Genomic DNA, 25,935 nt, shown 5'->3' with positions numbered 1-25,935 from the left:
AATTGTCTCAAACTAAGGGTCGCAGTCTCAATATAGAGCAGTCATATAGAACGAAGATGAGGAGATGTTTCTTGATTCTCCCTACTCTCTGTGATGTTTCAGAATTCTCTGCTCAAATGGCTATTGAATTTCAGTCATTGTGTTCATTCACATAGACATAGACAAATTTCTGTATATTATGGGAATCAAGGGAAATGGTGCTGATGAGGCAAATCTTGATGAATGATGGTGCAGACTGGAAGACACACATTGTCTTCAGCTCCTAATTTCTAATGATGCTATGTTTCTATGACAGCTAATAAGAATAAGTATTCGGATTTACCATGACTGTCTCTCTACGGATGCAGGATGCCATGTGACAATCTAAGCACACCCAAAGCACCAGAAGAATTTGGAGAATTAAACTCTGTCAGTGATGTGCAAATACAGATTGGCACCAAATTCCCCAGGAGCTGCAATGATCTTTTACAGCATAGCAGTCTAACACCCTGAATTGATATCCAGAACCTCCTTAAGATGTGGCTCCTAGGCCACAAATAATATGTAATCCAAACTTGGATAGTTATACCTTTGAGGAACTGTACCTATGGAGAGTTGAGGAAAGTGTCATATTTTACTGACAGACAAAGAGTAAGAAAAGTAACGTCCTTGTCCTCTTCCTCTTGAAAATGCCTGACTACTCATCCCTCAATCCTTCTCTTCTACCTTCAGCATTAACTTCTTGGTTTACTTGCCACTCTCCACCCATGCTGTCCTCATGAGTTGGTTAACTTCATAGGACTAGTTTCACGAATCCTTGCTGTCATGGAGCCACCTTCAACCATCAGCAAATACCAAACACGCTTCTCATGATTTCAATGGATTTATTGAGCTAAAGGCATGAAGAGCTAGTTAATGACTGGACTGTAACACTGAAGCACACTTTGGGGGAGAGTTGTTAAGAATCTGGAGAGAATAACATGGGATTAGTATAGAATTTGTATAAGTGGGTATTTGACATTGAGCGTGGGCTCAGTGGACTGTAAGACCACTTTCCCGGCTCATTGACTCCATGGATATGTTGTTGGTAGCTCTATTTTTCTTTTTTACTGAACGAACACAAATGAACCCATAAAGCCTGCACTTCTTCTCTGGTTAGAGTTCAAAGCATGACTCAGGAGGAGTATGGGATGCTTTGATATTTTAAAGTTGATATATAAATAGATGTTATTGTTGACTAGTTGACTATTGTTGATAGTTGTTCACTTTCCAGGAAGTTTCAGATTTGATTACCTCTCTCAATTGGACTCTTAACTCTCAGTATCAACCCATGAAACAAAATAATTCTTCCATTAAACTTGACCAGTTCTTCCAATTATTTGTTCATTTGCCCCTTTTGTATCTTGAATAACAACAAAACAAGCAATGCATAACCAAAGCCTTTTAGATTCTCTGCTGGGTTCTAGTAACTTCAAATCAGCGACATGGGAGATCTGAAAATAAAAATGAATCTGTAGATGACATATATAGGAAATAAAAATGGAAAATTCTGTAAACACTCAGCTGGTCAGGAAACATATCTGTTGAGAAGTATAATTAACATTTCATGTTCAAGACTCTTCATCAAAATGGTTTTGATAAAGGTTTCGGATCTGAGACACTTAGGCTCCTCTCTTCACAGCCATTGACTGATCTTCTGAGTTTCTAGCATTTTTTGTGTTTCTTATTTCCTCTAAAAGGAAAATGTAGTGTATTTAATACTTCAGTAATATTTGAGTTATATTGTAAATATATTGTTTGATTGAGCATTCCTTGTTCATATAATTTATCCATATGTAAAAGTATGTGAATGCCATACACTATTATGCCACAATGCTATTGGGCAGACACAAAATGTTGAACACTGATGGAAGTCACTTCTGTTTTTTTTAGTCTCTGTTTATTTCACTATGAGCTTTAAAATAATCAAACGATATGCTTTGTCAGATTGCCTTACCATCTAGGAGGGTGGTCCATGACCATTGTAAAAAAGCAGACTGTCAAGCTATCTGCTAATTTTTCACGCTTTGGAGAGGAAGGAAGAGAATTTGAATAAGTCCTGTTATTCATGACTTTTCTCCAGGTAACTGAAGTAAAGCATCAGAGGAAAACTGCTCCTCAAAAGTTTTCTGTCTTAATTTGCCCACAGCAAAAGAGTAAGAAACATATCCAAATCTGGATATGTTATACTGCTGAGAAATTGTACCAATCTGTACCAGATTGTTGACTTTTTTTTGTAGTTTTAGCTTTCTGTACATTTGCTTTTTTTTATAATCACCAATTTGTCTGTAAACATTTAGTAACCTGTAATATTATATTTCTGTAATTTCCTTGTCTGTAAAATTGAAGTCTAACTCAAACAGGATCTTTTCATGGGCTGTTTAGAGAAGATTCCTTTATCTAGCCAGTTAGACCAGTTTTCAGTACAAAGGGAGAGCATGAGGTGTTACTGTACTTTTTTACTTGCTCTTTCAAAGTGACACTGGTTGACCTGTGCTATGATGAATAGTTACTAAAAAGGCTCTAACCGTAAGATTTGAGCCACATTTTAGATTTCTGAAGACCATTTTAACTTGTCATCATGGTCAAGATACTACAGCAAGCAGACCCACTGCCGTCCGTACAGCAAAACTCTGGTCGAGCACTACATCTTCAGTTGGGGATTGCCATGTTGCATTGTCTCTGACCAAGAACACGTCTCACTGGAAGTGTATGTCAGGAGTTATGCCAACTGATGAACATTGAATGATTCTTCTAGAGTCCACTGTTGAGTGTCATCAGGGCAGGTGAAATGACCCCTGTGGAAAACCACTGGTCACCAGCAGCCAACCAGAAAAGGCTCCCTTTATTCCCACTGTTTGCCTCCTGAAAGTCAGCCACTGCTTTGTTCATGCTGGAGTCTTCCCTGTTGGCATAACTTCCCTGTTATACCATGGGCTCATAGCTTGTAAAGCAGCTTCAAATGGGGCACCTTGTCAAAGGCCTTCTGAAAATTCAAAGACGCAACATGAACTGATTCTCCTTTGTCTGTCCTGCTTATTAATTCTTCAAAGAATTCCAACAGAGTTGTCAGGTAAGATTTTCCCTTGGGGAAACCATGATGACTACGGCCTATTTTATCATGTGTCTCCAACTACCCTGAAACCACATCCTTAACAATCGACTCCAACATCTTCTTGACCATTGAAGTCAGACTAACTGGCCTGTAGTTTTTTTTCTTCTGCCTCTCTCCCTTCTTGAAGAGTGGAGTGACATTTGCAATTTTCCGCTCTTCTGGAACCATTTCAGAATCTAGCGACCACAACCTCTTCAGCCTCCTCTTTCAGAACCCTGGGGTGTACACCATCTGGTCCAGGTGACTTATCTACATTCAGACCTTTCAGTTTCCAAGAACTTTCTCCCCAGTAATGGTAACTTCACACACCTGGACTTTCCACCATATAGCTAGTGTCTTCCACAGTGAAGACAGATGCAGAATACTTACTCAGTTTATCCGCCATTTCCTTGCTCCCCATTACTACCTCTCCAGCATTGTTTCTCCAGTTGTCCAAGATCCATTTTTACTTCTCTCTTGCACTTTGTGTATCCGAAGAAACTTTAGGTATCCTCTATTGGCTAGCTTACTTTGTATTCCATGTTTACCTTCTTAACTACTTTTTTTAGTTACCTTCTGTTCGTGTTTAAAAGCTTCCCAATCCTCTAACTTCCCACTAATTTTTGCTCTATTATGTGCCTTCTCTTTGGCTTTTATGTTAGCTTTGACTTCTCTTGTTAGCAACAGTTGCATCATCTTGACTTTAGGACATTGCGTCTTTTTTGGGATGTGTATATCCTGTGCCTTCCTAATTGCTTCCAGAAATTCCAGCCATTGCTGCTCTGCCATCATTCCTGTCAGTGTTCCTTTCCAATCAATTCTGGCCAACTCCTCTCTCATACCTCAGTAATTCCCTTTACTCCACTGTAATACTGATACATCTGACTTTACCTTCTCCTTCTCAAAATTTCAGGGTGAATTTGATCACTTGCCCCAAAGGGTTCTTTTACCTTAAACTCTCTAATTGATTCTTGTACATTGCACAACACCCAGTCCAGAATTGCTGGTCCTCTAGTGGGCTAAACCACGAGTTGCTCCAAAAAAGCCAACTCGTAGGCATTCTAGAAATTTCCCCTCCTGGAATCTAGCACCAACCTGATTTTCCCAATCTACCCATGCATTGAAATCCCCCATCACCCTCTTGGCATACAACTTCTATTTCTTACTGTAATTTGTAAACCATTTCCTTACTACAATTTGGGGGTCTGTATATAACTCCCATTGAGGTCTTTTTACCCTTGCAGACAGACAGTCTACTTGACTGTTCTGTGAAATTCACCCAAGCTCTGTTTTTCAGTGTTTTGCAATCCAGCAGAAGGAGAGCACACCTTATTTTCTGGAGAGTAGGTCCTGATCAAGAAGCCACATAAAAAGCCAGTGGGCACATGCGTGAAGGTGCTGTTGATTACTATTTCAACGGTCAAAGCAAACAGTAAGTCGATACACATTAGACACTGTAAGTGAGACAAGGTGGTTTCAAGAAGTGTGAAGATGGAGACAGCAAGCACTAAGGATAATGTGATTGTAACCTCTGACTTATTGTCTGCGCCACTGGGATTCAGTGAATAAACCTTTAACCGGACAGAAGACATCAGATGTAGGGTTATTAACCACCTGACATGATGGAACTCATCCTGATGTTTGTTGTTGTTACACGTTTACCAGTCTTATCCATTTAGACCGCTTTGCAGTACAAAGGGAGAGTATCAGGACAAATTCCCTTGTTACTACCTTGTCTTGGGTGTTACAAGCTGCCCCTGTTTGACCTGTACCGAGGTTCAAAGGTACAATTTAACGCTGGAGAAATGTATACAATATACATCCTGAAATGCTTTTTCTTCGCTATCATCCACAAAAACAGAGGAGTGCCCCAAAGAATGAATGACAGTTCAATATTAGAACCCCAAAGTCCCCCCACCCCCAGCTCCCCCCTCCCACACACAAGTGGCAGCGAGTAACAATCCTCCCTCTCTCCACTGGCAAAACAAAAGTCATTGGCACTGCCACCGAGCACTCAAGCGCGAGCAAGGCAACAGCAAAGACACAGATTTGCAGTTACCCCAAAGTTTGCGTTTCACCTGGTACTCCACGTACTGCAGGTTCTCTTTCTCCCTAATAAGGGAGAAGGAGGTATCTCCATTTTCCCAGCGAATGGGGAGACATAATAAATAACTCATTGTTTTATGATGTTAAAAGTCTGTAACATCGCTTTTTTCGAGCTCTGTGCCTGAAGATCACAAAGATCCCAGGTCTCCAGGCACACAGCAGATATCCCGACTCCCCCGACAACACACGGGTCTCCTGTTGTGACACCGACCCTCGATCCACCCATCTCCAGAGCACTGAGATCCTAGGCTTCCGAATTCGAGCCAGACTCTTAGGCCGAGCCTTAGATTGAGCTGGACAACGGCTAGTTATGGAACCCCGAGAGCGGATCCCATTCCCATTCCAGCGTGTAACTCCAGGTCAGCGTCTTCAAAAAGAACCCTGAAAGGGAAACATAGAGATATTAACAATGATGAGTATCTAGTAAAATGGATGGAACGATAAGATCTGTGCCTCATTCGTGACTTCTGAATAACATCATCTCCATATCTGGTAGTACTGTTCTCCTCCCGAAGATGCCTGCCTACTCATTACTGATTCTTTCTCTTGCACCTCTAGCACTAATTTCTCACTCTGTGTGCCTCTCCCTGGCCATGCCATCCTCAATATCAGTTAACTTCGAGCGTAGAAAGTAGATCAGTACAGCACAGGAACAGAACCTTCTGCCTGCAGAGTTGTGCCAAACCAGCTAAAAGGTAAATTAAAAAAAACTCAAAACTAATCCCCCCTACCTGCACAATGCCCATATCCTTCCATATTCCTCCTTTCCAAATGCCTATCTAAACATCCCTTAAAGGTCTCTGATGTATTTGCCTCTATCACCATACCAGGCATCTAGCACTCTCTGACTAAAAAACTTACTCTTGACTTTCAATGCATGCCCTCTGGTATTAGATATTTCTACCCTAGGAAAACAAAGATACTCAGTGTCTACTCTATCTATGCCTCTGATAATCTTCTAAACCTCTATCAGATCACCCCACTTTATAGGACAAATTTCATGAATACCTGCTAAGACAGATTACCTTTTCCAGCTTCAGCCATTAGCAAATACCCAGTCTGCTACTCATGATTTTCAGTTGATTTAATTAGCTAGTGGCATTTGGAACTGGTTAATGACCTGTCTGCAACACTGATCTCCAGGTCCATGGTGATCTGTGGGAGTCTTGCGTGGAAAGAGGTTGATCATGTCCATGATATCCTATAACTGTTCAGTTTAATTGAATGGCACTCATTTAGTGTTGCAGTAATATGAAATGGAGCTTTGCTGTTCTAAGTCAATGCTCATTTTGCAACAGCCATCTCATTAGAAAGGACTGATTTTTCCAATTCATTAACAAAATAATTAGTTATTAAACAATGAATGAGAATTAAGTTATAGCTGTGCAGGAGTAGAGCAAGGCATTGAAAATGTTCTCATTACTCCTTACTAATGAATATACAGGACAGAAAATAATCAGAAGTGTACAGGTATCTAAAATTCACATAGATCATCCATTATTCTTCATATTATTGCAATTGTCCAGACAAGAAACTGAGGAGAAAAGAAAGTTGATGCAATGCATAGTAGGTTTAAATATATGTTGTGTACATGGTAGATTTTGTCATGTAGATGGGTACATCCGTTTTAGTCAGAATTTATGATCTGATAATGGATGATATATGTGTTGTTAGAGATTTGAGGAAGTTTGTGGTTATTCCATAAAACAGCAAAGAGGGAAGAGGAGCAGTATTCAACCTGTTTATTTGTTATCTGTGGGATGTCAAAGTTCAATAACAGCAGCACATACTTTAAAATGTGGCAGCCATTGCTCCATCTTCCCTCTACTCCTCTTGGCTTAACATTACGTTCCCTAAATGGCAAAGGACTTGTATCTGTTTGGGTCTGTCAATATGCTAATCATTCCGTTTATATGAACGTTTACATTAGACTTCATAATGTATGTAGAACCTGATTGGTAATATATGTGTAACGTCCTGGTTCATACTTTTACTGTTATGCTGTACGTATTTTATTTTGGCAGTTTTGTAAGAGCAGCTTGTTTTCAGCTTGCTCCATTTCGGCTGGTTTGGATTACTGTTGAAGATAAGTGATGATGTGGAATGTGTGCCATCCAATTAGGGGGAGGTTTTCTTGGTGAGGGATGATAAGGCTGGTCTTGGGTATTTGTTTGGCGGGAGACGAAGAGAGAAGATGCTGGGGAGAACCGGTCAAAGCATACGACCCGGTGGGAGACCCGTTTGTTCGAGGTGGATCATGAGTGACGTTCCGAGGGTGGTGTGAGCATTCACGCTGACGAGGGCTCGGCTTGTGAGTGACAGAGAAGTTCAAGATGCACATTTGACTGTTCAATTAGAATGGGGCCTTTTCTTTTTGTTATTCTTTACTAACCCCTTAGTTAAGATTCATAAGATTTAATCATATGCAGTGTATTGTCTGTTATTTCATGGCACTAATTTTAACAGGGTAGCAAATTACACAGTATCCACACAAACAGGGGTTTGTGTTGGGAGCACAAGTTTGGCAGGGCCAGAGGTTATTTTTCCCAGACTTACCCGGCTGAGAAAATCAGGGTGTTTCCTATGTATTGCAACTTGTCAGTCTGTACCACTTGCCATGATGTGAATCTTAGATTGTCTCAGAAAGCTCGTAAATGTGGTGTAAATTTAGGGAGATGTCATAGAGACAAACAGCACTAATATAGTTCCTTTGTCCCACCATGTTTACGCTAACCATCGAGTACCTGCTTATACTAATCCCATTTATCAGCACGTTGTCCATAGCCTTCAATGCCATGGCAATTCAAGTGCTGGTTCAGATGCTTCTTAAATATTGTGAGAATACTTGCCTCCACCACTTTCACAGGCAATGTATTCCAGATTCCAATTAACTTTCAGGTGAAAGAATACTCGCTGAGCATACTTCTAAACCTTTCACTGCTAAACTTAAGCCTGATCCTCTTGTCTTAGACACCTCTGCCATCTGGAAAAGCATATCCTTATCTTTTCTATTTATGCCTCTCGTAATTTTATCTATCTGCATCAAGTCCTCCTTCAGTCTCCCCGCTCCAAGGAAAGCAATTCCAGCCTATCCAGTTTCTTCACGTAAACGCAACATTCCATCACATGCAGAATCTCCTCTTAACCCTCTGCAATGCATCTGTTCTTCCTATAGTCTAGTTACTAGAACTGCCCACAATATATCCAGAAATGTTGTGGCATAGCTTTATAAAAAGTGATCTAGCCAATGTTTATAAAACTATATCAAGACATCTCCGCACTTAACTGTATATTCCAGATCTTCTTCACCACTCTATTCATTTACACTACCACCTCCAGGGAAGTTTAGGCTTTCACCAATCCCTTTGTTCCTCAATACTCTCTAGGGGCCTACCATTCATTGAGTATGCTCCCCACAAACTACATAACTTCACACCAAACAGAAACAAATTCCAGCAGCTGTTGCACTACCCAATTTACCAAATGATCCATATGATCTGTCCTCCTTGCCATTAACCAGTACCACCAATTTTTTGCATTATCTGCAGACTTACTAGCCATGCCTCCTACATCTAAGTCATTAGTATATATGTCAAGCAGTAAGGATGCCATCACCAGTCTCTGTGATGCACTGCCAGACTCAGGCTTCCAGTCATAAAATTATCCTCTGATTCCTATTATCAAGCCAAATTTGGAACCAGTGTTAGAGATTATGGAGAATCTGCCTAAGAAAGGCCAAGGCAGAACATTAAAATCCCAATCATCCGTTATCCGATAATTCAGAAATGCCGATGGTTTGACATCCGGTAACGTTTGCAATGTTCCTTTTTGACTCACCAAGACCCTGGTTCCTGCACTTCCCTGAAACTCATCTGAATTTGTTTCTTAAAAGTAACCAGGGCCTTGTTTTCTCCGTTCCCTTTTAACTTACCAGGTTCACATGAACAATTAGTGTGTAGCATTTTTAAAAAGTATTGAAATTTGTTGCATTATTAAAGAGAATATCATCCAATAACATGAAAATTCTTCTAGTCCAGCAAAACTAAAGTCCTCAGCATGCTGGATTGATGGAGTTTTACTGTACTGACATGTTGGGTTGCGTCCTGGGTGAATCATACGTAGATTATAATAAAAACCTTTTTTCATTTCACTGATCCTAACTCTACATAGGGGCCATAATTTAAAGCTCTTCTGCAGACCTAGCTGGTGATTTGAAAATATATATCTAGTAAGGAAGAGCTGGAACAATGAGAAATTAAATGATAGCAGGACACCTTGGGTTGTGAAAAAACTGAGAAGAAAATTAAGATGTAAATAAAAAAGAAACAAATTCAGGCCTAAAAATGCAAATAATACGAGTAATGTATGACTCTACTCGATTCAATGTATAATCAGCAATATTGGTACAAGAATAAAATAGTACAGCACACACTCAGCCATCCAGCATCTATAGAGACGGGGATTTGTCAGATGCACAAAAATGTCAGTTGTGTGAAAATTGCTTAAAAAATTACAGTGCATGACAATCTAGTATTCTATGTGTAAATCTTTAAACTGCTGAACTACTTGTCATCTCTTCACCTTTCGAATAATAATTTTACACTGCAAGTTCATTTTTTAAACATTGAAAAGTATTCATGTAAATTAAAGGAAAAATCCAATGAATTTCTATACTCACCATCACATGAAGTGTCAGATCTTTAGAGGAGGTTGCTGTTAATTGACCTACAACTGCACTGCCCTTATTATATTCATAAATAGACTAAAAATATCTTCTCACAGACTTGTTTCAGACTTGCAATAAAATTCACTGCTTGAGCATTTTGAGAAATTTCTTAACACTTTTGCTGGTTGTTTGGGAGTTCATGATACATACATACCAAAACATGATAATTTTACTGTATTCGAATTAAATATGTCTACACTTATGGAAGAAGATAGTATTTCAGATTTTCCCAAGAAAACTAATACTGAACTTGGAGTATTTGGAGAGAGTTTTATCAGGATATTGTCTGAATCGGAGTGTATTAGCTACATGAAGAGTTTGGACAAACTCGGATCATTTTCTCTGAAGCATAGGAGGCTGAAGTAAGCGGAAGTATGGAAGGTAGAGATGGGGCAGATAGTTTAATTCGCAGGGTGGAAATGTCAAATATGAATGGACACAGGTTAAAGCTGAGAGTGAGGAAGTTTAAAGGAATTTCATAAACTTTTTTTTACACAGCGAGTGCTAGATGCCAGGGCAAGTGGAAGAAGCAGATGTCATAGCAATGTTAGAGTCATTTAGACAGACGGACAACAGATAGGGAATAGAAGGATATAGATCACATGCAGGCACATGGGACTAGTTTAATTTGGCATCATGGTCAGTGCAGTACTGTGGGCCCAAGGGCCTCTTGCTGTGCTGTACTATTTTATAATTCTAAATTTATTTATATAATGCTGGTTCTTCAGTGCTGCATTTAAAAATGACATTTCCGGAATGCAATGCAATGATGTCATTTCATGCCACTCCAGGAGTTTGACTGGTCACATGTAATCATGAATTGAGCTTATGTGAATCCCATGTCAGATGTATCATTGCATCCTGCACTGTGAGTGTTTTAGGAATTGCAAGTTGAAGTTGGTTTACATTGATGCTCTGCTGTTTGGGCACCTCCTGCTCTGCCAGGTTCTCACAATGCTACTCGATCTACACCAGCAAAATTTAAATTAGGAGCAAAAAGTGCCGTGACCACTCAGCAGAACAGGCATCGCCTGCGGAAGGAGCAACAGTCAACAATTCAGAGTGAAGATGCTGCATCAGTACCCAACCTAATATAATAGCCCTGTTTCTCATTCAACAGGCGCTGCCTGACCTGCTGAGTGCTTCTAGTGTGTTATTTTGTTTTAGATTTCCTGCATCTGCATTATTTTTAATTCATAATTTAAAGGTGGTCTTCCAGAGCTGGTCCCAATCTGTGTTTTTTGGAATCTGACTCTATTAGAATGCCTAAAATAAATTATTTCCATTCTTTCCTTTCATCCCTCCATGGAACTCAACTCCATTGTACAAAGTTCACCCCCTCACCCAACACCTTGCCCGGTACTGACCCGCCAGAGCTGTCACCCAAATAAAGACCTCCAAGCACCCAAAACAATCTCCCTAAAACTGTGACTATGTCTCCTCCTCCATCCTCAGTTGCAGAGCTCCAGATCAGCTCTTGTCACATCCCCAACTTACCAGTTACCGGTATATCCTTGACCTCTGGCATGATGCAGGCAACTCACCACCTCTCTGTCAGTGCAGCATTCATTCACTGAGTGGGGCTTGAATTCACAACTTCAAGTGGCAGGTGTACTATGCCAGAGTTGCAGTTGCCTGCTGACACATTACTTACATATATATACATGCATTATCTTGTGAATTTATGCAGTTCCCTCCCCTATATACTACTCTTAGCAAATCAAATGCCAGCACAAAATGTACTACTCTTAATAAAAGGTGCATGACAGTCTGCCTTTGTTTTTTTTTCATATAATACTACGTGCATTTTATCTGTAGCTTTCTCTTGTCTTTTGTCAGCTTACACTCAGATTCATTAGAAAGGACAGCTGCCCCTCTGCAGACATCTCCACAATTTCAAACCAGCCCCAGTCTTGTGAACTGAGGTGGACTCCCCGGTGATATTTCCCTTCCTTCTGTCAACCAGTCATCCTGATAACTGTGAGCTCCTAGTGTTTAGAAGCTAATAACCTATTTAAAATTTTTGAAAGCCTGGGGGCCACTGGCAATTATAGATTTCAATTCTTGCCACCCACTGGCTTTTTTGACAGCCTAATGTCATGGTACATAAGCACTCACAAATAGGACTTTCGTAGACCCCTTGTCTTTGCAGTTGTTTGCAGAGAAAGGCAACCATTTTGGTTCACATGCATACACACAATGAAATGTTAACACATTTGACAGTGCTGTTCATAGAGTCATCACTCTGCTGGTATTAAAGGGGAGAAAGGGCAGATTAAGTCCACAGAGAATTTATCATTGAACAGTCTCTGCAGCACTTCAAGCATCTTTGAATGAATTCAGGATTTTTTTAAAGAACAAGTCGGATAATTCAGGTTCACAATGAGCTGATAATGTGATGCCTCTTAAGGCCTGTGGCTTTCCAATTTCTAGGGGAAAAATCCATAGGGGCACTGCAGGAATTTGAGGGAATATTTAAATCAGCTTCAAAGGAAACAAAAAGGATGTTCAGCATCATAATAATTTTTCCATTTTCTTGACATGTTTTTCTTTCTGATATTCGGTTTTGCTCCTTTCAAATTGTGAAAAATTTAAAAGATATTTTAGAAGACTCTAATTCTTCAATTAGAATTCTTATAAATAATATTTAATATTGTAAAATGTAAGAAAGAATGTCTGGGGGAGCCTTTTTGATACTCTTGTTACGCTATGGAATTGCCTTCTGTTGTCTAACCTCAGCATTCATTGCATTACAGTCACTGAATCCTCTCCCACATCCATTTAGGAGTCACTATTGACAAAAAAAAACAATTGGATCAGCCATATAATTACAAAAAAACCACAGATCATTGGCTAGGTATTTCATGGCAAGTGATTCACTTCGTGATACCCTCGAGCCTGTCCACTGTCTGCGAGACACACTCTACATTTGCACTGTGCAGGGCAAGTACAGCTCCATCAACACACAAGAAGCTTGACATTGTCCAGTGAAGAGCAGTCCATTTCATGGGTACTGTGTCCACACTGATCTACAGGAGGCACAGCTTTTGTCAACTCCACAATACACCAACTAGGCAATTTGACAGCACATTTGAAACTGCTGAACTTTAAAGGTTCAGAGGTTCATTTATTATCAAAGTATGTACTGAATGCAGTATACGACTCTAAGATTTCCCTTCCTCCAATAACAACGAAACCACGAAAAACCATGGACGTCAGTTCAGAGAGAAACAACAAACCCACTCCTCCCGCACAAAAAAAGAATGTCAACACGGTGATCAACGACACCCCTCCCCATCCCCGCACAGAACGCAACAAGAACATTGGCCCCAAAATGTCCCTCCCCTCGCAAAAAACTAACAAAAATGCCACAAGAATATCAACTGCCCCAAATCCCCCTCCCCCACACAAAAAGAATGGACGAAAGCGCAGAATATTAAAAAAAACTAAAAGACTGAAAACAGTCCATTGTCCAAATCTATATCTATATCCATGTCCATATCCATAAATGCAGAAAACCTCAGTAACATCCTCTGGGCACAGCGACAGGCCACACAGTGTCCCCTCTCTGACAGCATTACCTGCAGACTCCCCTCTGTCTCTCACACTATCCTGACTACTGAGTCCAAATCCTAGGACTAACAACTTAAAAGCCCTGTGGGAACACCACCTACTTCTCAAATGTAGTTAGGGATCCGCAATAACTGTTGCTTTTGTCATTGATGCCCAGATCCTGATAAATTAACAAATTAAACAAAATGATAACGGCTGTGCTATGAAGAGACTTTGGGGATAAAATGTGAACAGTGGTTCAGATCCCACAACAAACACACACACCTCAGTTCACTGTGCACGGTGGAAGGCACTAGCTCTGATTGCAAGACCACAAGTATCTTTCCAAATGAATTTCAATTTCAAAATGAATTTAACCACGGCTCATTGCAGTGCTTAAGCAAACTTTTTAAGGATGTTTATCCTTGTACGTCAGAGACCTGAACACAAATGATTGTACAGAACTGTGAGAGTGATGCACTGTTGTGGGTACTGTTATTGGTAATATAATGCTGCTGAGATACATCGCAAGATGCTCCAGGACAAGTCATCATTGATGTAATTTGGAGTCACAGGGTGTTTGGGGTCTTTCAACAGCAGAAACTCTCACCCAGGCAATCCAGTCAGGGTTCATCAGGTCCCGGCTTGTGTTGCAGCTTTGGTCCAAAGCTCACACCTCTTGATCCACAGCCATCTGGAGGCTCACTCGGCAGCCTCTGGGACGGTCCTGTTGGTTCTTTACTTTGCAGCCCTTGTCATTCCAAGGAGAGAGTAGGTTCTGCACAACGAGCAGCCAGCAAACCCACCTCTATGTATAAACATCAAGACGTCCTAGGCAAAAGTTACATGGCGCAATTCTGAGAAAGAGCAAAATTTCAGAATCAGATTTATTGTTACTGACATTAATCATGAAATTTGTTGTTTTGTAGCAGCAGTATAGAGTAGGCATAACAAATTACTTCAAGTTATAATAAAAATAAATAAGAACACAAACACGCAAAGAAATAAATAAGGAGCTTTTCTTGTTGACTGGAGAGTTTTAACAAACAACATAATTGAAGCAGATTATCCGGCTGTTTAATCTTCCTAATAGTTAAATTGGTAGAAAGTCTTTTGGTAGTTATCCGGCTGTTTCTGGACAATTGAGTTTTGTTCCAGGGAAGTCTGTTCTGACGGGACGGGTTGCACCGGAACTGGAGGGGGACTAATATGCTTGTGGGAAGGCTTGCTAGTGCTGCTCCGGGGGTTTAAACTAGATTTTCAGGGGGAGGGGAACCAGAGTGTTAGAGCAGATAGTGAGGTGGAGGAGGATAAAGGTCATACGAGAACTGCAAGTATAGTGCATGGAGTAAAACCAGATCTAGCATATAAAGAAGCTTTGAGGAAAGAGAAGCAGAATAAAGGGTGTAAAGGTAGTGAGGTAGAAGGGCTAAAGTGTGTGCACTTCAATGCAAGAAGCATCAGGAACAAAGATGATGAGCTGAGAGCTTGGATACATACATGGAATTATGATGTAGTGACCATTACAGAGACTTGGCTGGCACCAGGGCAGGAATGGATTCTCAATATTCCTGGATTTCAGTGCTTTAAAAGGGATAGAGAGGGGGGAAAGGGGAGGAGGGGTGGCATTACTGGTCAGGGATACTATTACACCTACAGAAAGGGTGGGTAATGTAGCAAGATCCTCTTTTGAGTCAGTATGGGTGGAAGTCAGGAACAGGAAGGGAGCAGTTACTCTACTGGGGGTATTCTATAGGCCCCCTGGTAGCAGCAGAGATACCGAGGAGCAGATTGGGAGGCAGATTTTGGAAAGGTGCAAAAATAACAGGGTTGTTAACATGGGTGACTTTAACTTCCCTAATATTGATTGGCACCTGATTAGTTCCAAGGGTTTAGATGGGGCAGAGTTTGTTAAGAGTGTCCAGGACAGATTCCTGTCACAGTATGTTGACAGGCCGACTGGGGGAATGCCATACTAGATTTAGTATTAGGTAATGAACCGGGTCAGGTCACAGATCTGTCAGTGGGCGTGCATCTGGGGGACAATGATCAGTGCTCCCTGGCCTTTAGCATTATCATGGAAAAGGATAGAATCAGAGAGGACAGGAAAATTTTTAATTGGGGAAGGGCAAATTATGAGGCTATAAGGCTAGAACTTGCGGGTGTAAATTGGGATGATGTTTTTGCAGGGAAATGTACAATGGACATGTGGTCGATGTTTAAGGACCTCTTGCAGGATGTTAGGGATAAATTTGTCCCAGTGAGGAAGATAAAGAATGGTAGGGTGAAGGAACCATGGGTGACAAGTGAGGTGGAAAATCTAGTCAGGTGGAAGAAGGCAGCATACATGAGGGTTAGGAAGCAAGGATCAGATGGGTCTATTGAGGAATATAGGGTGGCAAGAAAGGAGCTTAAGAAGGGGCTGCGAAGAGCAAGAAGGGGACATGAGAAGGTCTTGGCAAGTAGGGTAAATGAAAACCCTAAGGCATTCTTCAATTATGTGAAGAACAAAAAGATGACAGGAATGAAGGTAGGACTGATTAGAGATAAAAGTGGGAAGATGTGCCTGGAGGCTGTGGAAGTGAGCGAGGTCCTCAATGGTATGTCTTCTCTTTGGTATTCACCATTGAGAGGGAACTTGATGGTGAGGACAATATGAGTAATGTTGATGTTCCGGAGCATGTTGATATTAAGGGAGAGGAGGTGTTGGAATTGTTAAAATACATTAGGACAGATAAGTCCTGTGGAATATTCCCCAGGATGCTCCACGAGGCGAGGGAAGAGATTGCTGAGCCTCTGGCTAGGATCTTTATGTCCTCATTGTCCATGAGAATAATACCAGAGGATTGGAGGGAGGCAAACATTGTCCCCTTGTTCAAAAAAGGTAGTAGGGATAGTCTGGGTAATTACAGACCAGTGAGCCTTATGTCTGTGGTGGGAAAGCTGTTGGAAAAGATTCTTAGAGATAGGATCTATAGGCATTTACAGAATCATGGTCTGATCAGGGACAGTCAGCATGGCTTTGTGAAGGGCAGATCGTGCCTAACAAGCCTGATAGAGTTCTTTGAGGAGGTGACCAGGCATATAGATGAGGGTAGTGTAGTGGATGTGATCTACATGGATTTTAGTAAGGCTTATTCAGAAAGTCAGAAGGCATGGGATCCAGAGAAGGTTGGCCAGGTGGATTCAGAATTGGCTTGCCTGCAGAAGGCAGAGGGTCGTGGTGGAGGGAGTACATTCAGATTGGAGGGTTGTGACTAGTGGTGTCCCACAAGGATCTGTTCTGGGACCTCTACTTTTCGTGATTTTTATTAATGACCTGGATGTGGGGGTAGAAGGGTGGGTTGGCAAGTTTGCAGACAACAGAATGGTTGGTGGTGTTGTGGATAGAGTTGAGGATTGTCAAGAGACAGAAGTGGGCTGAGAAGTGGCAGATGGAGTTCAACTTAGAGAAGTGTGAGGTGGTACACTATGGAAGGACAAACTCCAAGGCAGAGTACAAAGTAAATGGCAGGATACTTGGCAGTGTGGAAGAGCAGAAGGATCTGGGGGTACATATCCACAGAGCCCTGAAAGTTGCCTCACAGGTGAATAGAGTAGTTAAAAAAGCTTATGGACTGTTAGCTTTCATAAATCAAGGGACAGAGTTTAAGAATCGTGGGATAATTATGCAGCTCTATAAAACTCTGGTTAGGCCACACTTGGAGTACTGTGTCCAGTTCTGGTCGCCTCACTATAGGAAGGATGTGGAAGCATTGGAAAAGGTACAGAGGAGATTTACCAGGATGCTGCCTGGTTCAGAGAGTATGCATTATGATCAGAGATTAAGGGAGCTAGGGCTTTACTCTTTGGAGAGAAGGAGGATGAGAGGAGACATGATAGAGTTGTACAAGATATTAAGAGGAATAGATAGAGTGGACAGCCAGCGCCTCTTTCCCAGGGCACCACTGCTCAGTACAAGAGGACATGGCTTTAAGGAACGGGGAGGGAAGTTCAAGGGGGATATTAGAGGAAGGTTTTTTGCTCAGAGAATGGTTGGTGCGTGGAATGTACTGTCTGAGTCAGTGGTGGAGGCAGATACACTAGTGAAATTTAAGAGACTTCTAGACAGGTATATGGAGGAATTTAAAGTGGAGGGTTATATGGAGGGGCAGGGTTTAAGGATTGGCACAACATTGTGGGCCAGAGGGCCTGTAATGTGCTGTATTGTTCTTTGTTCTTTATTGAGGTAGTGGAAAGACCAACATTATAGGATGATTAAAGGGCTAGGGTACAGGAGGAGGTCATTCAGCTCATCGGCTCCACTAGACCAGTTTTCTAGCTCTAAACAAGGCCACTTCTCAGCAGCCTTGCTAAATTTTCTCCACATTAAACAGCATGTCTCCAATTCTCTCTTCAAGGCTACAATGGAACCTGCCTTTACCACATCTGCAGGCAGTGTATTCAGATGCCAATCATACATGGTGTAAAAAAAAAGTTTTTCCTCATGTTACGTTACTTCTCTTCCTTTTTATTTTGAAGCAGTGACCTTTAGTCCTTGACTTGTGATGGATATTCACTGTCCTGGACAGGAGGTCTCCTGCTTGCTAATCTTGCTTTCGAAATACAAGCAGCTGCCACTTGTAAGATAAAGAACAGTTGTAAGTAAACTTCTAAATAATATTGCTTTGTTTAGTTTCTGGTCATAACAGGGAGTTAGCTTTAAAGCATTTGCAGCATTAATTGTGCACTGTGAGTATTAAGCTGAGGTCTCTGACTCAAAAATTCTATTAGACCATTTGTGTTAAGTAGATATCTGAGGAAACATCACATGCGTGTGACGTCATCCAGTTGGAGAGAAATTTGCAACGGGTCTCACCAACGGAGAGTACGCCACGTCAGGAGCACTGGACACAATAGACAACCTTATCAGGATCGCGGATGAAGTGTTGCATCACCTGGATGGACTGTTTGGGACCCTGAATGGACCTCACAAAGCTCTGAAATACTTTGCTAGCTGGAGGTGTCTTTGCCTTGGTAGGGAGAGGGGTATTGTCAGCTAAACTCACCCTGAGGAATAAACAGGGAAGTAAACTAGTCTTTGAAGATTGGATAGTTGCAGTATAATCTCCTTTTAGTGAGAGTACTTGTGGCTATTTAGATCCAATTAGGTTTAAAGTCTTCATTTGAGATTACAACTTCACAGTCAGCAAACTCAATACCTTCACAAACTCCTCCACCAATGAGAGTGGCTTCCCATGATCCACTCTGCCCAGACCCCACATTATTTTATAAACCTATCAAACATTCCTTCAGCTTCTCCTCTCCAAACTCTATATTCCCTGTCCCAGGAAATTCTCTTGTAAATTTTCTCACTGAAACTTTGACATCCTTTCTCTAAATGACCTGAATTCAATACACTTGAGGATGGTGGACCAGAGTTTTTATTCATTTTATTTTAACTTAGAGATTATATACGGAATAGGCCCTTCCAGTCGTCTGAGCCATGCTGCCCAATTTAATCCTAGTATAATCACGGGATAGTTTACAATGAATAATTAACTGGTACACCTTTGGACTGTGCGAGGAAACCCATTCATTCCATGGGGAGGACGTATAAACTCCTTACAGAAGACCCTGGAATTGAACTCCGAATTCTGACACCTTGAGCTGTAATAGTGTTGCACCAACTACTGCAATATCATGGCATTTTTTAATGTAAAGTTTCATCATAACTTCTTTGTTTTAAACTTCGTCCCTCTTGATAAAGCCCAAAATTGTATTTACTTAATTCACATTTTTGAGCATTGACACACCCATTGCTCCTGCACCTCTTGTAGAACAGTGCCTATATTCCACAGTGCGCCTCCCCTAGTGTTCACGTTTCTCCACAGTAAACTTCATCTGCCAAATATATACCCATTCCACCATTCACCATCACTATCCTCTTTACAAGTCATTGCAAATTCAGAAATCACGGCCTGCAGTTCCAAATCTAGGCCATTAATATATAAGTTTACATTATATTGTAAATTAGAACTTCTTCTTTACATGGTGTAACACTTTAAGATTAATTTGGTTCAAGCATAACTGCCTTCAAAATGCAAGTAATAAAGACTGGCTTTCAAAATTTATGTAGAGTTTTTAGAAAATATACTAAATTGGGATTTGCTAGCATTTTGTCACATGTCAGGAGCTGTTTGCAAATACATATGCAAGTTTGAAAAATATCACAAAGAATATTGCTCTGTATTTGAACCAAGAGGGACAGAAATACTGCTTGAGTTGTTTCCAACAGAGCTACAGCAGAAGATGGTGTCAAAAGTCAATGACTGAGTATTGGAACGTTGAATGGCACCATGTGAAATAAAGAAGGGCTCAAGGTTGTTGAAAATTCCTGGAGTATGTTCATTCTCTGAGTGCTGAGAGAGAGGTCTGTGTGAATATAAGAGGACAATTGCTTCCATGAAAACAAGCACAAGGGAAGAGAAAAACACAAGGGAGGTAACTCCACTGAACAGAAAAAAAAGGTTGAATTGAGACGAATATAATTAGTCACAGGCAATTTTGCTGGAGTTCCCATGGAAACTGTATTATTCCCATTCTGCCAGCAGTAGTCAATCCTTGCAGGTTATATTCCTTCAGTCTGGGAACTGTCGTGAGGAATTTTATTTGAAGCACTATCTTAAAGAAGTAAATTTGCTGGAACTAGATCTAGAATTCATATAAATAAAAAGCAGCACATACAAAATGGTGCAGGAACTCAGCAGGTCAGACTGCATCTATGGAAAAAAGTAAACCGTCAATGTTTCAGGCTGAGACCCTTCATCAAGACTGGACAGGAGGAGGGAAAGAGTCAGACTAAGAAAGTAGGAGGAGGGGAGGAAGAAATACAAGGTGGCAGGTGATAGGCGAAATGGGGGCAGGTGAAGTAAAGAGCTGGAAAGTTGATCAGTGGAAGAGATAAAGGTCTGGAGAAGGAGGGATCTGATAGGAGAGGACAGAAGACAATGGTGTAAGGAAAGGGGGAGGAGCATCAGAGGGAGGTGATGGGCATGCTGAAAATCTGCAATAAATCTTGATCCAAGAATCTTCTGTAGGTGGAAATGCGGCAATAACCAGAACATCAAGAAGTAAATGATTTTGGATGTTTCAAATCAGGCAGAAATTTTATTTTCAATATTAATTTTTAAGATGAATGACCTTTGATAGGAATGAAGAAATATTAGAAGTTAACATGTTTTAAGATGGAGAAAAAGGGTGGAGTTTCTGAGATAGGAAGGAGACCAAGAGAAAAATCACAAGTTGTGGTGTTGCCATTGGCTGAAAGAAGAGATGAAGTCTTGTTAACTGCAAAGTGTTTGTCAAAGGAAGGTGCGGATAGAAGGAACGGAAGATCCCTTTCCATTGGTAATGCTGAACATTATTGTAAGATTATCCAAGAAGCAAAGCTAAACCACTTTCTTTACTCTGTCTCACACTGTTCTTTAAAATCATTCTCTTTTGCCTGCCTTCATTTGCTTCTCGGTAACATGAATACCAAGCTGAAGGATTCTTTTGTCCCAAGGATCAAGAAAACTCATTCATCTCCCCTGGTAATCCTTTCCTTCTTCCTTTGTCTTTCTTATTCTCTTCTCTGTTTCATCTTATACATCCATAAGCAGAATTAGGCCATTTGGCCCATCGAGTCTGCTCTGTCATTCCATCATGGCTGATTTATTACTCCTCTCAACCCCATTCTCCTGCCTTCTCCCTGCAACCTTTGATGTCCTTACTAATAAGAACATATCAACCTCCATTTTACATATATGCAATGACTTGGCTTCCATAGCCATCTGTGACAATGAGTTCCACAGATTCACTGCCCTCTGGCTAAATAAATTCCTCCTTATCTCTGTTCTAGAAGTATAATCTTGTATTCTGAGGCTGTGCCCTCTGGTCTTAGACTCCCCCACTATAGGAAAGCATCCACTCCACTTTCACACTATCTAAGCCTTTCTATATTCGATAGGGATCAGTAAGATCCATGAATCACAGATCCTTGTACTCTTGAGATGCACCTCCCCTGGCTTGATTCTTTCCACCAAACTGCTGACAACCTTATTGGGCCCAATCTCAGCTGATGTTGTTTAAGGTTCTCAGTATTGCTCAGAAGAAAACCCATAATCAAACTGTTCTTTCAAATTAAATAACAACATATGGTCAGTCAGCCCCTGTGGAAAGGGAACACAGAGATCTGTTCCAGGTCTAGACCCATTGACAGAACTTGAGAAGGAAGAAAATAAATTAGTTTTCACTACCTATGAAGCTGGGGAAGGGCAGAGTAGAACACAAAGAATATCTCTGATAAGATGAGATCAAATGATGCAGCTGCTTAAATCAGATGGTGGTTTTTGGCCATGTCATATGTTGCTAAGAGCAGCTCTGTGGGACATGCCCTGCAGACCAGACAATAAAACTGGAGGGGAGCCATCTCATGGATGACTTGCAATTTTCAGCCATCTCTGATGCAGATAGATTATCAAATTATCACCCATCCTCCAACCTCAGTTTTCAAAACAAAATCTTTTAGCACATTGTCATTTTCCAAGTCTGTATTCTTTTTACGTTCTCAATGAATGCAGTATGTTTTGTAACGCACACAAAATGCAGGAGGAACTCAGCTAGCCAGGTAGCATCTATGGAACAGAGTACAGCAGGGCCGAAGAAATAAAGGTGAGGAGTGAGAGTTAGAAGGTGGGGGAGAGGAGAGAAGCACAAGCTGATAGGTGAAACCGGGGGTCACAGGGGTGAAGTAAAGAGCGGGGATGTTGATTGGTAAAAGAGATACAGAGCTGGAGAAGTGAGAATCTAATATGAAAGGACTGAAGGCCATGGAAGAAAGAAAAGGGGGAGGAGCACTAGAGGGAGGCAATGGGCAGGCAAGGAGGAATGGTGAAGGGGGCAGAGGGCCATAACCAGAAGTTTGAAAAATTGATGTTCATGCGATTGGGTTGGAGGGTACCTGATAAGGTGTTGCTCCTCCAACCTGAGTGTGGCCTCATTGTGACAGTAGAGAAGGCCATGAATTGACATGCTTGATTGGGAATGAGAAGTGGAATTAAAATGGGTGGGCACTGGGAGATCCTAATTTTTTCTGATGCACGGAGCATAGGTGCTTGGCAAAGCAGTCTCCTAATCTACGTTGGGTTTCACCAATATATGGGAGATCATACCAGCCGAACCAGATACAGTAGATGACCCTAACAGACTCACAGGTGAAGACTGCGACTCCAGCCTTGAACTCCAGGCCGGGTCTTCACTTGCTGCGATTGTGACTCCCGTCTCCCCTTCCCCCACCACCACTCTGCAATCCCCTCTCCCTCAGATCCCATCGTCAGCTCCTGGGCCCTCAGAGGCTCCATCTTCCTCTCACTCCAACCCTCCCCTCTCCACTGACACTACCAGCCTCCCTCCCCCCTCTGATCCCATCTCTCATCCGTGCAGGGTCTTTACCATTCCCTCCGACCTTCAACTCTCTGAGGCAGAGCGCTCTGTCCTCAGTAAGGGCCTCAGCTTTGTCCCCCTTCGCCCACACCTCAGCGAGTTCCGTGTACGCCATGATGCTGAACTCTTCGTCCGCCATCTCCGTCTCTGAGCTTACTTCTTTGACAAGGACTCTCCTACCCCCACCGATGAACCCTTCTCCCATCTTCAACCCTCCTCCTCTTCATGGACACCCTGCTCTGGTCTTCTGCCTGCTCTGGATCTCTTTATTGCTAATTGCCGATGGGACATCAACCATCTTGACTTCACCACACCCTGTTCCAATTCCAATCTCACTCCTTCCGAACGTTCTGCTCTCCGCTCCCTCCGCACCAATCCTAACCTCACTATAAAACCTGCTGATAAGGGGGGAGTTGTTGTTGTCTGGCGTACTGACCTCTACCTGGCCGAGGCACAGGGACAACTCTCTGATGCCTCCTCTTAGTTACCCCTTGATCATGACCCCACTGAGGAGCACCAGGCTATTGTATCCTGTACCATCACCAACCTTATCAGCTCTGGGGATCTCCCATCTACTGCCACACCCTGCACTTCCCGTTTCTACCCCCTACCCAAGATCCACAAACCTGCCTGTCCAAGTAGACCTATTGTCTCAGCTTGCTCCTGCCCCACTGAACTCATTTCTGCATATCTTGACACTGTCTTATCCCCCCTTGCTCAATCTCTTCCCACCTATGTTCATGACACTTCTCATGCTTTGAATTTTTTTCAATGAATTTAAGTTCCCTGGCCCCCACCACCTTATTTTCACCATGAACATCCAGTCCCTGTAGACCTCCATCCCCCACCAAGAAGGTCTCAAAGCTCTTCGCGTTTTTTTTTGGATTCCTGACCTGACCAATTCCCCTCTACCACCACTCTCCTCTGTCTAGCGGAATTAGTTCTTACTCTCAATAATTTCTCCTTTGGCTCCTCCCACTTCCTCCAAACCAAGGGTGTAGCCATGGGCACCTGTGTGGGTCCCAGTTATGCCTGCCTTTTTGTTGGCTTTGTGGAACAGTCCATGTTCCAACTCTATACCCGTATCCATCCCCCTCTTTTCCTTCGCTATATCGACGACTGCATTGGCGCTGCCTCCTGCACGCATGCCGAGCTCGTTGACTTCATTGGCTTTGCCTCCAACTTTCACCCTGCCCTCAAATTTACCTGGTCCATTTCTGACACCTCCCTCCCCTTTCTTGATCTTTCTGTCTTCATCTCTGGAGATGGCTTATCTACTGATATCTACTATAAGCCTACAGACTCTCACAGCTACCTGGACTATTCCTCTTCCCACCCTGTCTCTTGCAAAAATGCTATCCCCTTCTCACAATTACTTTGTCTCCGCCGCATCTGCTCTCAGGATGAGGCTTGTCATCCTGACCTCCTCCTGGTGACCCTCCTTCTCCCCTTTCTTCAATGGCTGACTCTCTTCTCCAATCAGATTCTTTCTTCTCCAGCCCTTTATTTTTCTACCTATCATGTCCCATCTTCTTTCCCCTTCCCCTTCCTCACCCATCTGCCTTCACCTCCTAGCTTGTAGTCCATCCCTTCCCCCAACCTTCTTATTCTGGTTTCTTCCCCATTTCTCCCACTCCTAATGAAAGGTCTCATCCTGGCGTGTTGGCTGATTATTTATTTTCATTGAAGCTGCCTGACCTGTTGAGTTTCTCCAGCAGTTTTATGTGTGTTATTCACAAACTTCCAGTTCAACTCATTTTAATTGTATATTTGCTATTCTTTTGAGCCAACTAGGAGCTAAACTGATGTCATTAAGTAAATAAAATGGAGCGAGGAAACCTGTTAGGCTGCTAAAACCGTGATCTTTGTAGATTTTCCTTCTCACATAAAATATAACTGCCATTTTTTCATTAAAGTCACTTCATTCTTTTCTTAAAAAAAACCTGTCTAACTGAAAGAAATTACCTAAACCATTTTTCTTTCATCTGAATTACTCATGCAGGAGATTGGGTTATTTTTCTTTCTCAGTATTTGCTGCCAGGAGCCTTTATGATGATATTTTATATTACATTCTGTCACTTCCAACTATTTTAATTGGCTTTACTTTTATTGTTTGCAATGAAAATCTCCACTGAAAATATGATTAAATAATTCAAAGACAAGGTTGGAAACTACTGTATTAACATCCATATTTAAGTTAACTCTTTATGGATGTGTTTATGGGTCTTGAAATACAACCAGAAGGAGTATTGAGAGCAGCTTTGGGCCCCTTACCTTAGAAAGGATGCGCTGAAACTGGAGAGGGTTCAAAGGAGGTTCACAAAAATGATTCCAGAATTGAATGGCTTGTCTTATGAAGAACGTTTCATGGCTCAGGGCCTGTATTCACTGGAATTCAGAAAAATGAGGGGTGATCTGATTGAAACCTATCGAATTGTGAAAGGCCTGATAGAGTGGATGTGGAGAGAATTTTTCCTATGGTGGGAGAGTCTAAGACCAGAGGATACAGCCTCAGATTAGAGGGACATCCTTTTATAATGGAGATGAGGAGGAATCTCTTTAGCCAAAGAGTGGCAAATCTATGGAATTCTTTGCCACAGGTGTATTTAAGGCAGAGGTTGATAGATTCTTGATTGGTCAGGGCATGAAGGGATATGGGGAGAGGGCAGGAGATTGGGGCTCTGAGGAAAGCTGGATCAGCCATGATGAAATTATGGAGCAGACTTGAGCCAAATGGCCAAAATCTGCTCCTAAATTTTACAGTCTGATGGTCTTGTGGGTTCAAATCTCACCATGATGGGACCTGAGAAACAGAAATCTATGTAGGCTGCTTGATGTCCTGGATCTGATCTTCCTACACTATGGTGAATCAGGGTTACCTGGCCACTATGTTTCAGGAGGCAGACACACCCATTAGGTTAACTACTTTGAATATGGCCTGTGGTCAGGGACAAGAAGGTGTGACTGTGAGTGT

Source organism: Hypanus sabinus, chromosome 20 (genome assembly GCF_030144855.1).
Source record: "Hypanus sabinus isolate sHypSab1 chromosome 20, sHypSab1.hap1, whole genome shotgun sequence".
Taxonomy (NCBI): domain Eukaryota; kingdom Metazoa; phylum Chordata; class Chondrichthyes; order Myliobatiformes; family Dasyatidae; genus Hypanus; species Hypanus sabinus.
This window is presented reverse-complemented; position numbering follows the sequence as displayed.